The 16,136-nt window shown below is 39.5% G+C and overlaps 1 protein-coding gene and 1 pseudogene across 1 annotated transcript in view; one reads left to right on the top strand and one right to left on the bottom strand.

Annotated features, from left to right (window-relative positions):
* Positions 1-16,136, bottom strand: part of FAM19A2 (family with sequence similarity 19 member A2, C-C motif chemokine like) — a 448,103-nt gene that overhangs the window by 323,505 nt on the left and 108,462 nt on the right. The window lies entirely within an intron of this gene.
* LOC102429738 lies at positions 4,788-5,363 on the top strand (annotated as a pseudogene).

Here is a 16,136-nt window from a genome sequence, read left to right as displayed (position 1 = left end):
TAAGTGGACATCCCCCGAGGCTGCCGGGCTGCCAAGAGGATGTCTGACTGCCACCTTGGGCTCGATCCCCCAGGGAGCAGGCCTAAGCCAGCAGGTGGACATCCTCCGAGGGGTCCCAGACTGCAAGAGGGCATAGGCCGGGCTGAGGGACCCCCCCCCCCCGAGGGCCCAAATTTTTGTGCACCGGGCCTCTAGGAATTAATACATAATAATTGGTAGTAGTAGTACCTGGGCTAACCAGACACTGATAATGAAAGTGTATTAGCAGAAAAACTTCAGGCTCCTCTACCCTCCTCACTTCCCTCACAACATACCCATTCTCCTGGAATTCCATCTCAGAAATCTACATCTTTCTTGGGCTGATTAAGGCAAACACCGGACACTTTTGTTAGCTCTGATATAGATGTTAATACCTGTGGATGAACAAACTCTTTAGCCATAATCCCCCAAAGCAATGAGGTCATAAGTGTTTGGCCAGGGAAATGGAAGGAGACTTGACTTGGGGTGGTGAACACACAGTACAATATGCAGATGATGTTTTATAGAATTGTATGGTACATCTGAAACCTATATAACTTTATTAACCAATGTCACCCCCAATAAATTCAATTTAAAAAAGACCTCAGAGATATTGATTCATGTGATCCCTTATAGAGGACTAAACCTCCAATATAATACCAAAAATTCAAAGCAAAACAAAACAAAACAGCAAAGCCTTCTTACTTCTTAGAAGTGGGACTGGGGGGAGGGGATGACATGGTTTCTAATCCTTTCCCACAATAAAATTAGCTAGTACTTTTCTCAGGGCTTTTCTATCTAGTTCCTGAGAAAGAAAAACCTGCAATTTTTTTTCTCTTACTGTCCTGTTCAGACTTTGGTGTTAGTAGCAATACTCTAGCTCCCATGGTTATTCTCTGGAAAAGTTTGTGGTGGAACATTGGAATTACTTACTCCCTGAATGCTGGAATAAATTTACCTATAATACCTTCAGGGCCTGGAGTTTTATTTGTGGGAAGATTTTTATAAACTAATTTAATTTTATCAGGGCTTATAAAATATTTTTATTTTTTTATTTCTTCTTTAGTTTTAGTGGAAAGTGATTTTCTAAAAAACACTTTTCACTTTTGTCTAAGTTTTCAAATTTAGTACCACTAAATTATGCATAATATCGCTCTGATCTTGTTCATTTCTCGTATCCCCTTCTTTATTCCTAATAACTTTTTATTTTCGCTCTCTTTTTCTCTTGATCCATCTTGCTAATTATGTTAGTCTTTCCAAAGAAACAATTTTTCACTCTATTGACCCTATCTCTTAAACCATGTTTTCTTTCTAAATTGTGATTCTGTTTGGGTTTATTCCTACCATATTATATTGTATTCTATTTTCTTATTTTTTATGCTTGCTTTCTTCCTTTCTTGCTTTAATTTATTAAGATTTTTTCTTGTTCCATTTTTTACTTTACTATTTTGGAAATTATATAATCTGTCCCTTTTTTTGAGTCCTATCCTTGAAAGCTTATTATGTATACTTAAAAAGGTAAAATCTAAAATTAATCAGTATTATTACCCTCCCTTCAAAAAATGTATAAGGAATTTAGAATACTTCAACTCATCATACTCTATCCTCAATTATATGCTATTTCCAAATATTTTTGTTCTATCATTTATCCACACTAATTACACGTTTTTACTGATTCCTGCTTCAGGTATTAGTTTAGCTATAACCACAGTTTCTGATTTTCATTGGCCACCATTTCTTCCTGCATTCTGATGTCCCTTAAGAATAATTTTTAATTATATCCTTCAGAATTTCCTTTAGTAAAGAATCTGTTGATGGCAAGCTCTATCTTTAATTGCCTAAAAATATATCTTCTTTTTGTCCTTATTCATGAAAGAGTAATTTGCTGAATAATAAATTAGAGACAATTGTTTTCTTTTTAATAATTTAAAATATTGTTCTGCTGTCTTCTGGCCTCCACTCTTGCTACTGGAAATTCAACAATGTCATTACTTTGTAGGGATTCTGTCTTTCCATTGAGCTGATTATAAGATCTTTGCACTCTCATTATAATGAGTGGGCCTCGGGTGTAGATTTCCTTTGTTTACTTGGGATTCCTTGGGTGTTCCTAAACCTAAGAATTCGTATTTGTTACCAGTTTTTAAAAATCCCTACTAACTCTTCAAAACTCCCCATTAACTCATTCTCTCTCCTCCCTCCTCCCAAAATTCTGACTGGATAGATGTTAGACCTTTCACTTATTATTTTATTCGGCAATAAGTATTGCGTGCTCACTAGGTGCCAGGGACTGATTCAGGCACTTGGAATACAGCAGTAAACAGTCAAAGCCCTTCAGAGTCTGAGAGATCAGGCAGACAGTACATGAGTAAGTACATGATAGTGAGTCTAGTAGTGCTAAGCTTCGCATCGCATAGCCTACCTTTCGTGTGCTGTCATCTTTTTCCCTCTGTGCCCCTTTCATTCATTCATTCATTTATTCAAGAAATAATTGTGAGCACCTACTATGAGACGAGCAACAGGTTAGGCCCCGGGATTGCTGTACTAAACGTAAAGATCAGTGTAGTGGGTGGTATAGGGGGATTCACACAATAAACAAATAAGTTAATAAATAATATATCAGTGAGTAATAAATACAATGAAAAAATAAAGCATGGCAAGAAATATCAGATATGCAGAAGCAAGCAGGGGTTGCTCTTCTACCATGGATGGTGAGGGAAGGCCTCCCAGAGAAGGTATTATCTGAGCAAGAACCTGAAAGAAGTGAAGGAGCAGCCATGTAACGTTTTTTACTGATTCGTAAATGTTTCCCTCCACGTCCTGCGTGGTTCAGGGTTCAGGATCTGGAAGAGGAGCCACACACAAATGAAAGAGAAAAGAGAAGAGATAATTTGGGAATATTGGGGGACCAGGCAGGTAAGTCCAACTCAAGAGGAAGGACTTCCTCCGGTGCTCAGGCCGCACCAACCTTTTATAGACAGAGGTAAACAAGGCAGTGGTTACCATAGTTACACAGTTCATGTAAGTTCCACCTGTTTTGACCATAGTTACACTCCCTGTACTTCTCTCAGCCCATTACCTTCCCAGGTAAGATCTGGGGAGTGTTATAAGGTCAAGCCTAATTATGCTAAGAGGACTGAGCCCTCTAAAGAACATATTCCAGGCAGAAGAAACCGAGGTTAAGTTCATTCTAAATAATTTCTTCAGCTCTCTCTTACAGGCCACTCATTCCATTTTCAGCTATGTCTACTGTTTAGCCTGGCCACTGAGGTTTTAATATCAATTATTATATTTTTTATTTAGAAGTTCTACTTACTTTTTAAATCTGTTTGATCAGTTTACAGTCTCTTGTTCCTTGCTCATATTTTAATCCCATGCTTTATTGCTTCAAACTATATTAAACATATTTATTATATATTTTTTGCCTGATAAATTCAATATCTGAAGTATTGAGGATTATTTATAGTTGCACAAAACAGTATTACCACAAACACAGTAACTTAAAATAAAACATCGGTCATCTCAGTTTCTGTGGGTCAGGGCTCTGAGCGTGGTCTAGCTGAGTCCCTTGCTAGAGGTCTCACAAAGCTGCAATCTAAGTGTTAACCAGGGCTGTTATCTCATCTGAGACTCAATTTAGGGAAGGATCCCCTTCCAAGCTCATATGGTTATTGGCAGAATTTAGTTCCTTGTAGCCTTCATGGGTGAGGGTCTCAGTTTCTTGCTGGCTGCTGGCTAGAGACTGCCCTCAGATTCTTGCCCTGTGGCTTCTTCCATAGGATATCTCACTACATAGCAGATGGCTTCTTCAAAGCTACCAAGGGATAGAGTCTCCTCAAAAGATGTGCAATACAGCCTGCACCTGTGTGGCTCGTGGTTGAGTGTCAACCTATGAACCAATAGGTCAGGGTTCGATTCCTAGTCAGGTCACATGCCCAGGTTGTGGGGTCAGTCCCTAATGTGGGGAGTGCAGGAGGCAGCTGACCTATGATTCCCTCTCATCATTAGTGTTTCTATCTCTCTCTCCCTCTCCCTTTCTCTCTGAAGTCAATTTTAAAAAATTGTGCAATATAATATTATGTATCATAATCATAGAAGTGACAATCCATCCCTTTTGCTATATTTTACGAATTAAGAGTCTCAGGTAGCACCCACGCTCAAGGAGAGGAGACTACACAAGGATGTGCATAGCGAGCAGCAAGAATCAAGAGTCTGCCAGCCGCTGGGTCTGATTCTGTTGTGTTTCAGCCGGTTCTCTCACATGGGGCCTTGTTTCAACTTTGAGGTTATTTTTTGTTAAGAAATTCTTGGAGGCATAGATATAAGAAAGCTACTCTAGAAAAGATATAGCTTTGCTTCTACCTTTTCTCAGAAAAAATTGAGAACATTTTGAAATTAGCTCCTGGTTAAGGTTTTTATGAACCACAGGAGTGGCAAGAATTCAAATTTCAGACTCATGTGAGAGCCATATTGTTTTTACAAATTCTCAGGAAGGGCTTTTTTCTCCCTACTACACAAAAGCAATGCCAAGACAAGCATACTTTTTTGTCTTTCTGCACAGTGGGGTTTTACTGGTTTGCTGTTTAACTGAAGATGCAGTGCTCTGGTTTCTAAAACTGCTCACTTTGGGTGGATCTTAGTTTTTGTCTCCTCTTGTCTGCCCTAAGAAGCCATCAAATAGAAGTTCCCATAGGCAGATGCCTCTAGCAATGTTATAAGTATTAAATAGATCCTAGCCTTTTGTGGGTGGTGGCGAACGCGGAGAGAATGTCATGAAGGCCTCGGGCACGCTTCCAGAGTACAAGGTGGTGGGGCGCTGCCTGCCCACCCCAAGTGCCACACACCACCCCTCTACCGCACGCACATCTTTGCACCTACCCATGTTGTTGCCAAGTCCCGCTTCTGGTACTTTGTCTCAACTAAAGAAGATGAAGAAGTCTTCAGGGGAAATTGTCTACTGTGGGCAGGTGTTTGAAAAATCCCCCCTTTGGGTAAAGAACTTTGGCATTTGGCTGCGCTACGACTCCTGCAGTGGCACCCACAGCATATACCGGGAGTCCCGGGACCTGACCACCGCAGGCGCCGTCACCCAGTGCCACCGAGATATGGGGGCCCGGCACCGCACCCGCTCCCACTCAATCCAGATCATGAAGGTGAAGGAGGTTGCAATCAGCAAGTGCCGCCGACCAGCAGCCAAGCAGTTCCAGGACTCCCAAGATCAAGTTCCCGTTGCTGCACCGGGTCCTTCATCGCCAGCACCAGCCACACTTCACCACCAAGAGGCCCAACACCTTCTTTTAGATGCAGGGTCTCTCCATCCCTTGGTCTACCCAAATAAACTCTTTGGGGGAAAAATAAAATATTATATATATCCTAGAGTAGGGTTGTGAAAGGGCAGTCAGTCATAAGTTGTGAGGGAGGGAAAAAATGTTACATTATAGTATAATCTTTTCATATGATTTAATCATATCATCACCAGGAAGTTGCTCATATTATGAAGTATCATCATTCATTTTGGAAACTAGAAGTAGCACAGGAACTGAAAAGCTATAATGTCTCGAAAAAAGTAAGATAACATCATTCATTCATTTATTTTATTTGCTAAGTATTTATTGAGTACCTACTAGGTATCAGATCAGACAACTGTCTAGCTTTTGGTGACACGTCAATAGATGTAAGTGACAAAGGTCCTTGCCTATAGGTAACTTATATTCTAGTAAGAATTTTAGTAAGTATAAGGACATAAAGCTATTTCTTGGAAAGATGGAAAGATATGGCACTAAGAAGATCAAAGGAGGCTCAGAAAAATAAATATAAAACATAAAATTCTCGTACATGGCACTTTACTTAGAAGTAGATTTGACCCTTCATTTTCAAAAACAAATATGTTCTTAAAATTCTTTTTTTTTTTTAAACATATTTTATTGATTTTTTACAGAGAGGAAGGGAGAGAGATAGAGAGCCAGAAACATCAATGAGAGAGAAACATTGATCAGCTGCCTCCTGCACGCCCCCCACTGGGGATGTGCCCGCAACTCAAGTACATGCCCTTGACCGGAATCAAACCCGGGACCCTTGAGTCCGCAGGCCGACGCTCTATCCACTGAGCCAAACCGGTTCTGGCTGTTCTTAAAATTCTTGCTAAGTCTGTAATAACACACTATGTCCTGTAGGGTGGACGCAAGCTTCTAGGGTCTGGATGGGGCACTGAAGGATAAAATTAAACTCCTATCTCTTCTGACAAATGGAACACAATAGAAAGCTCAGAAATGCACAGCAAAAGAAATCATCAACAAAACAAACAGAAAGCCCACCGCATGGGAGAATATATTTGCCAATGTTATCTCCGATAAGGGTTTAATCTCCAAAATTTATAGGGAACTCCTACAACTCAACAAAAGGAAGACAAACAATCCAATCAAAAAATGGGCAAAGGACCTAAATAGACCCCTTTCGAAAGAGGACATACAGAAGGTCAAGAGACATATGAAAACATGCTCAAAGTCACTAATCATCCGAGAGATGCAAATCAAAACAACAATGAGGTACCATCTCACACCTGTCAGAATGGCTATCATCAACAGATCAACAAATGAAGTGTTGTCGAGGATTCAGAGAAAAAGGAACGGTCTTGCACTGCAGGTGGGAATGCAGATTGGTGCAGCCACTGTGGAAAACAGTATGGCGTTTCCTCAAAAAATTAAAAATGGAACTTTCATTTGACCCAGTAATCCCACTTCTAGGAATATATCCCAAGAAAACAGAAACACCAATCAGAAAGGATATATGCACCCCTATGGTCATAGCAGCACAATTTGCAATAGCTAAGATCTGAAAACAGCCTAAGTGCCCATCAGCAGATGAGTGGATTAGAAAACTGTGGTACATCTACACAATGGAATACTACGCTGCTGTAAAAAAGAAGGAATTCTTACCATTTGCAACAGCATGAATGGAACTGAAGAGCATTATGCTAAGCGAAATAAGCCAGTCAGAGAAAGATAAATACCACATAATCTCACTCATTTGTGGAATATAATGAACATGAACTGATGAACAAAAACAGAACCAGAGTCATAGAAGCAACGAATACACTGTCCAACCTATGAAGGAAGGCAGGGCGTGAGGGAGTAAGAGATCAACCAAAGGACTTGTATGCATGCATATGAGCATAACCAATGGACACAGATGGGGGCCAGGGGGACAGTGAGGGCATGTGCTGGCAGTTGCGGGTGGGCCAGGGAGAGGCCAATGGGGGGGAAAGAAGACTTATGTAATACATTAAACAATAAAGAACTTAAATTTTAAAAAATACAAACCTATGCATATATGGTCAATTAATTTAGGACAAAGGAGTCAATAATGTACAATTGGAAAAGGACAATCTCTTGGCATTGTAAAGCTCAGTCTTCATTTCCTGCTGGTTATAAACAAAAGGTCTTTCCCAATTTTTAAAGGCTACCACGTTCCTTAGCTCATGACCCCCTTTGTCTGCCCTCAGAGGCTGAGTCCCTCTCACACTAGAGAACTGTCCTCCTATCGCATCTCTGACCAGCAGGGAAAGGCGGTGAACTCTTAAGGAATCATGTAATTAGACTGGGCCCCCCTGATAACCCAGTGAAATCTCCCATCTTGATCACATCTTCAAAGCCTCTTTTGCCAATGTTACTGACTGAATGTCTGTTTCCCCCTAAAATTGATATGTTGAAATTCTAGCCTCCAAGGTGATGGCATTAAGAGGTGAGGTAGGGAGATCATAAGAGAAGTGCGCTCATGAGTGAAATTAACGCCCTTAGAAAAAGCCACCAGAAAGCTCTGCCTTGCCTTTGTCGCTATGTCAGGGTATAAGAAAATGATCATCTGACACCTGGAAAGGGTCCTCATCAGAACCTGACCATGCTGACACCTGACCTCAGACTTCCAGCTCCCAGAACTGTGAGGAACAAATTTATGTTATTTATAGGCCTGTTATTTCTAAGCCCCTCTCCTCGAGTCTATGCTATTGTGCTATAGCAGCCCACATGGACTGAGATAGCCATGTAAGGTAACAGTCACAGTTCTGAGTAGCAGGACACAGGCATCTTTGGGGGCCTTTATCCTGCCTGCCACACAGCCCCAGTGACTTAGCTCCAGGATGGTCCTTAAGCAGGAAAGTTATATTGGCTACAAACAGAGGCTGTGTTGGGAAAAAGAAGGAAAGAGCTTTCATGGTCTCTTTTGGTCATGCATAGCACAAAATGAAAGACTTCAAATAACTGCCATCATTAAATTCCTAACTATTATATAGAAGTAATTTCAGAAAGTTCCAAAGGAGGAAATAAACTTCCTACATAAAGTAACAGGAATAGAACCTTTTTATTAGGATGCCCTTATTTTGGGATACAGAACTCACTTTGCAAGCTATGTACTATTAAGTTCCCATTACATATTATCAAAATGCTTTATGAAACAATAAAAATCCAAATCTATCATACCAAATCATGTTACAATAGGGAAACATTATTTGTTTTCATGAAACCGTTAATAATGGCAATGCATGTGTGTTTTTTTTTCTTTCTCTAGGAGTATGTTTGTGGTACTTTATCACTTTAGGATAATTCTCTCTTTTTTGTGATACAAGTGTTTTCCACTAATTTAACCTGAAATGGCAACTTTAAAATGTTCTTTGTGATTTCAGAGTACATTTATTTATGTCCATTAGAAGATTTGCTTTGGGTTATTTTAGTATTATTTAGCCACTGTAGTCTTCTTATGAGAATTGCTTTCTAGATGGTAAAATTGGTTATAATCTCTGACTATTAAAGTTTTCCACAAATTTTAATGTAAAATATTCCTGCAATTTTCAATGCTAATCTATCTAAGTCAACATCATAATTGGGCTATTTGTGTAACTACTTTGTGTTATGAATAAATCCAGGAGCCATATCTTGCCATAAAATTCTTATTCAGTTATCTGCTAAAGTTTATCTGAGGAAACAATATGTATTCCAGATATAGCTCAGGGTAACCTTTAGTTAATGCCCTTGGATCTTTTTATAGCAATAAAATCCATTCAGAATGCAGCACCTTTGAAAGAAAGATAGATACAATGAAATGTTCATCTTAATGGTTAACCAGATTATATTTTTCTGTCTATTTCACCAATGAATGCTATTCACATAGTAAATTATTCATTATCCAAATGAGAATAAGGTATTCTGATATATCGAATATTATGGTTAATGCAACATATAAATATCCTGCAATCATAACCTTTAGGAATGAAATTTAATCATTAATAACATAGATATTCCCAGAAATTAATCCAAATACAAAGAAAGCCAATAGTTTTTGGTTGTCACACCTAGGAAAGCTGGACACACACACCAAGTAGATTTGACAACTGTCATGCTTAAGAGCAAGAGAAGCAACTCTGGAGAAAAACAATAATGAGAGGAATTGTTCCCTTGTTCTGTTCCTGAGAGCGTGCGAGGTGCTTAACATACATCCTTAATGCATTCCTTACAACTGCTGTGTGACTGATGTGGCATGACCATTTTGGAGATGAGGAAACTGAGGCTCAGAGGCAATTTTTAAAATTTGATTTGGGTCAAATAACTAATCGAGTTGGGATTTGTGAATCGGAGTCTGAGCTCAAAGTTCATTATCTTTCTAAAATTTACTAAAAATTTTAGATGACAGTTGAAAACATCATTACTCTTTAAATTTAGAGGGAAAGATACTTTTATTTGGAGTTTTAGAATAGACAATTTTGCCATGTCATGCCACTGTACACATAGATATGAAAAAGTTCATATGTCAATTTTAGAAAACTATAGCTATCAGACAATAAACAACTTCATTATGCTTTTCTTATTAACATATTGCCAGTATAGCATTCAGAGTGAAAACAGAGCTAGCTTAGGAGCCAAAAACAATAGAAGGAGACGAAACAGAAAAATACAGAGCATCCAAATCTGTTGGACTTTGGTTTCCAAATGTGCCTTCGCTGGATTCAGCAGAGAGAATGCCAATTCCTAAAATAATTATCCAAATTAAAAAAAGTATTTTTCTGTTCAATATAATCATTGAGTTTTCCATTTGTTTCATATATAATACAATTTTAGGCAAAGATTGAGTCATATCACCAAATAAATATTTCCTAATAAATAACATTAAGATACATATTTGTTCACTATGTATGTTACTGATCCATCTGTAAACTTGAAACAAAATGATGGTAAATCACAACTATTAAGTGCGTACAATGTCTATATAATTCACAGAACTTCCAATAACTGTCACCATAAGAATACAACTGATAATCCTCCCAGGAAGTCTTCTATTGAATTTGCACAATATTATGAACTAAAAGAATAATTTATGTTGTCTGTATTTTCCTGTCACTTTTCTTAATGTTGTTAAGAATTTCTACCATAATTAATCAATATTAATTTTACTATTTAACTAACAATATTCAATACTATAACTGAATGCTACATATACTATTACTTTAAGTAGCTGGTTTTGCTATGTTTTAACACTATCCTAAAAGCACTCCCTCAAGATTAGAAAATCATGCAGCCTTGCTTTTCCTCCAAGAAATTTAGTTCCCAAATCCAATTATGTTGCCAGTATTTTTTGCAAATTATTTTCATGAGTACAAGCTTTTCACAAAATCAGAATGTAATTCAAAGCATACATATTTTACTAAAAAAAAAAAAAACCTCATTAAAGTGATACACCTGACTTCCAGAAAAAAACAAAAAGCAGTCAAAATATCAAAAATAACTATACGGGAGTAAACAGGAATAACCAGAAACCTGTTCTAGGCAAAAGTTTGATAAAGAATCAATCATTGATCATAAGGTAAAAGGCTCTTGTTTTCCTGCCTAGTCTCACCAATGAAAATACCATAACGATGTTGAAAAATGGTGCAGTTGAAAACTCCAAATTCTACGCAGACTTGCAAAAACAATATTCAGACTGAAAACTGTCATACTACCTGGGTAAAGGCCCAGAGCCTAATATATTACAAAACTTTTTATTTATTTATTCTTATTGGCCTCTGTATTTTGGGCAAAAATGGGCCACATGCTAACCTGACTACTTCAGGGAAGGCCTGTGTGTTGGCCTTGAAAACTCAGAGACCTAAAGTAACCACAAAAGATGGTCTGAAATTAATACTTTTTAAATTAAAAAGCAGTTTATGGTGGTTAGTCATGTCCTAGGCTGGTATCTTCCCTGACAAAGGTCAATCTTTATCTTAATTGAGCCTATTGTCTTTTTGCATCTAAGGTAACATATATCATTGGAATGTCAAAGTAATTTTCCTTCTTTCAGACCCTTCATAGCACAGGCACTGCTCTGCCCAGACCACCAATCCCCTCATTGCTATTGAGTTAATTGTTGACTGTTAACTATCCTGTACCACCTATATAAAAAATATGTGTCTGTCATTATACTTTTCATCCAATCCCAGAGGTTTCCCCACTTTGCTTTTGCCCGCCTCCCTTATCTGTCACTAATAGATTTTATGTAACCCACTATGTCTTCTCTTTTGATTGTAATATATAAAGGAAGGTACTGCCATTCTCTGGAGCATTACCTCAATCCATTGAGATTCTGCTTCCCGGCAATTGTCGACAGTTTGGCTCAAATGAACTAACAAAAATTCTTCACAGATTTAAATGTTTCTTACATTAATAGTATCATCCAAAAGACATCAGGTGTGGTTAATTTTTTTTGAAGAATAGTTTTATTTATTTGAGAGAGAGAGAGAGAGAGAGAGAGAGAGAGAGAATAAAGAGAAACCTCTGTGTGAGAGCAACATCAATCAGCTGCCTCTGGCACTCCCCCTACCAAGAATCAAGCCCAAAACCCAGGCATGTGTCCTGACCTGGAATCTAACCAACAACCTCTCCAGGCCAGGTGTGGTCAATGTTTAAAATCATGCAGTTTGACTAAGCAAGAAGCATTACATATCCTATCTAATAATAGACAAACATGGTAATTAACCGTACCTCTGACACACTTCCCATTGGCTAATCAGGGTGAAATGCAAATTAGCTGCCAATCAAGATGGCGGCCGGCAGCCAGGCAGCTGAAGCGAACAGGAGGCTTGCTTGCTCCAGTGATGGAGGAAGCCAAGGTTCCCTGCCTGCCGCTGCCAGCCTCTGAGCTGCAGTCTAAGAAACAATGTTGCAATTATAGAAGCTAAACAAACCCCAGAAACCTGCTTTCAGCCAGCTGGGCCTCAGAGCTGGAGCTGCAACAGTGTTTCAATTATAGAAGCCAAACAAACCCAGATACCTGCTTTCAGCAGCTGAGGCCTCAAGCTGGAGCCAGCCTCAGAGCTAAAGCCGGCTCTCAGCTCCAGTGACAGCCATAAAAGGTAAATAAATCCCAGAATAAAAAAAGAAAAAGAAAAAAAGGAGAGGTTGAGAGCTTCAGTCACCCACCAGCCTGAAAACGGCCCTCAGCCCCTCATCCAGACTGGACAGGCACCCCAGTGGGGACCCCCGCCCTGAAGGGGGTGTGACCAGCTGCAAACAGCCATCAGCCCCTCATCCAGGCTGGCCAGGCACCCAAGCGGGACCCCCACCCTGATCCGGGACACCCTTCAGGGCAAACCAGCCGGCCCCCACCCGTGCACCAGGCCTCTATCCTATATAGTAAAAGGGTAATATGCAAACTGACCCTAACAGCAGAAAGACTGGGAATGACTGGTCACTATGACACACACTGACCACCAGGGGGCAGACACTCAATGCAGGAGCTGCCTTTTGATGGTCAGGGCGCTCTCACATAGGAGGAGCTCTGCTCAGCCACAAGCCAGGCTGATGGCTGCTAGTACAGCGGTGGTGGTGGGAGCCTCTCCTGCCTCCTCAGCAGTGCTAAGGATGTCCGACTGCAGTTTAGGCCTGCTCCCCGCTGGCAAGTGGACATCCCCCGAGGGCTGCCGGGCTGCCAGAGGGATGTCTGATTGCCATCTTAGGCCCAATTCCCCAGGGAGCAGGCCTAAGCCAGCAAGTGGTCATTCCCCAAGGGGTCCCAGACTGAGAGAGGGCACAGGCCGGGCTGAGGGACCCCCCTCCCCAAGTGCACAAATTTTTGTGCATCGGGCCTCTAGTGTTGATATAAAATCAATCTCTCTCTCTCTCTCTCTCTCTCTCTCTCTCTGTCTCTCCCCCTCCCTGTGTGTGTGTGTGTGTGTGTGTGTGTGTGTGTGTAGTGGGTGAAGCATGCGAGGGCCTGTTATGATTAATGGGAATGAAACTAGAACTCAGAGTTCTGCATGTATGAGATTTCATGTCAAATATAAAATTTACACCAGTGATCAGCCTTATTATCCATAAAATGATAAAGAAAAACAAGTTCTTTGTGGTATGTCAATAACAAACACACCAACAGCCTCCAGAACCACATCACTTTATATAACAGCTGATTGCAATTATAGATGTCAGTGTAATCTAGAGAGTACCAAGGCATGTAGAAAAATCTTGAGAAAAATCCCGTCATTTCTGTGTGACTAGGAATAATAATTTTTCATAGAGAAAAGATACTGTGAATTACAACTGAAAAGTAAAACCAGGAGAATTGCCCCACAAACAAAGGCTGATAATTCTTCTTTTCCTGAAACATCCCTTTCTTTAATATATTTTTATTGATTTCAGAGAGAAAGGGAAAGGGAGCGATAGAAACATCAATGATGAGATAATCATTGATCAGCTGCCTCCAGCACGCCCCCTACTGGGGATGGAGTCTGCAACCCAGGTATGTGCCCTTGACCAGAATCAAACCCAAGACCCTTCAGTCCACAGGCTGACTATCCACTGAGCCAAACTGGCCAGGGCTGAGACATACCATTTTTTAAAAAAAAATAGTAAAGTATCAGACAAACATTTACTCTCCTTAGAATATCAAAAGGAACTTTCAATATCAGGTGTCTTCTAAGTATCTGGGCATCATTGAAAGGCAAATAAAACATCACACTTCACAATTAGACTTGCATTTTAACGATATTACTTAACTCATTTCAACTGGACAATGTGTCTCTCTATTTCCTTTTTAATAATTTTTGTCTTATTTTTTTATTTGTTTAGGTTCTTCTGAATAGAAAGATTTATATCAGATCTCTAATTCTATAAACTCCATTCCACAATTCCACAGAGGCTCAATTCTACAGCCACTGCCCTATAATGCCTTTTCCCTGGCTTCTACAAAAATAGAAATACGGTTTATTTACCTCCCTCACTGAGAGCAGATCTCTGTGCAAATTTTAATTTCTTTTTTGTTAATCCTCACCTGAGGATATTTTTTTCCATTGATTTTCAGAGAGAGAGGGAGAGAGAGAGAAACATTGATGTGAGAGACACATTTACTGGTTGCCTCCTGCACACACTCTGACCAGGGATGGGAATGGAACTGGAAACCCTTTGGTATTCGGACTGATGTTCCAAACACTGAGCCACACTGGAAATATTGTGATGAATAATTGTGATGTCCTTATTAATAAAATTGAAAGGGGGGAACTGGAAACTTCAAAAGTGAAGCTTCAAGTATTTTAAATTACAAATACCCTGGCATGAGCTGACGTGTTCTCTCAGTGACCTCTGTTTAATCCCAAAGGCACATCCTCAGTTACCTGTGTAAATCCACCACATAGGCACCTTGGCACTAGCAAAGTTGTAGGAGGGAGTAGTAGGAGAAAGATGAGATGGAATTCTCTTTTCATAGCCTCACCTCTGTTCGCTTTTGAAAAACTGAAAAATATCAAAGCTAAGCTATTTTTCCTGCTGGCACCCTAAGAGCAATTATCTCATCTTCCACCTGCCTCCTAGGAATAGGTCTTACAATAGTTAAGCAAGGGGCTCATATATCATGCCAGTCAAATCATCAGATGGGCTCACTTTCTGTTAGAATATGGAAATGAAAAAATTCACAGACTTCAAATATCATTCAAAAAATTCAATTTACAGGAATTCTCCTTCACCAAGCCAAATGTTATCTTTGACTTCACAAAGAGCATTTCGCGTGTTTTGAACTCCTCATTGTTCAGAGCCACTGGAAAATGAGAACCTGCCATCTGCATGATTGCATCCATCAGAAATATTGATGCTCACAGGTAATCATTTAAAAGCAGAGATGATGAATTCCTACTGATTGAAGTCATCTGTGTTCCCAACATCAACGCCCACACCGATACATAGATGCTACTCAGAAACCGTGAGCCGAATGTCACCAATTTTCTCCACGTTTGAAAAGTTTCTTGTGTGGGGACATTGCAAAGCATGTACTCTCTAGAAAGGAACAAAGCCAGCTTGAAAACCTCAATCACAAAAGAAGTAGAATGATTTTGTGTCACAATTTCCACAGAAGGGACTAGCTTAAGCTAGTGGAAGCCACCATTACATGGCTTCAGGGCTCCACACTGGTCACTTCCTCTCCTTCACTCCTTTCTTATTGCTCCCTAACAGCCTGTTACTCTTTGTAGTATAACCCTGGCCATAGCAACATCCCTAATGACACAGGGGCAGGACATAATCAAAACAGAGGTTTCTTTAAAGGTTTGTCTTGTTTCTTTTCTGGGAATCACTGATCTGGTATTCTTATGATGAGTTCAAAGAGACAGAAACAGCATCAAAATGTTTATCCTGTAACAATAGACAAGAAATGCCTCTTAAACCATCTAATGACACTAGCTAATGTGTTGAGCAGTTCCTAAGTGCCAGGTACATGTGTAAACATATATATGTTGAGTCCAAGTATTTGTTTCTTATGCTTGAAAAAAAGAAAACAAATAATATATTACTACTCAGGACTCAACTGCCTTGGATGTTTAAATTTTAGTTCTTCTACATGTCAAGACAACACAATAGTGACCATGCACGTTGCTTCAGCTTCTAGGTGCATTCCTCATTAACATTGTAAGATTTGCTACCATATTTAAAAAAACATTTAATTGGATTAGGTATCATGCTTCTTATGGCACATGTTTTATTTCTAATATTTATAATGTGCAAGGTGGTCTGACTTCTTGAAGACATTTACACACTTGCTTGCTAGTCTTAGGAGTAATATAATTTTTCCATTCATTCATTCATTCATTCATTCTGTACATCTGAGACTAGCTCTCAGCA

This window comes from Myotis lucifugus, unplaced genomic scaffold (assembly GCF_000147115.1).
Source record: "Myotis lucifugus unplaced genomic scaffold, Myoluc2.0 scaffold_323, whole genome shotgun sequence".
NCBI lineage: Eukaryota > Metazoa > Chordata > Mammalia > Chiroptera > Vespertilionidae > Myotis > Myotis lucifugus.
This window is presented reverse-complemented; position numbering and strand designations above follow the sequence as displayed.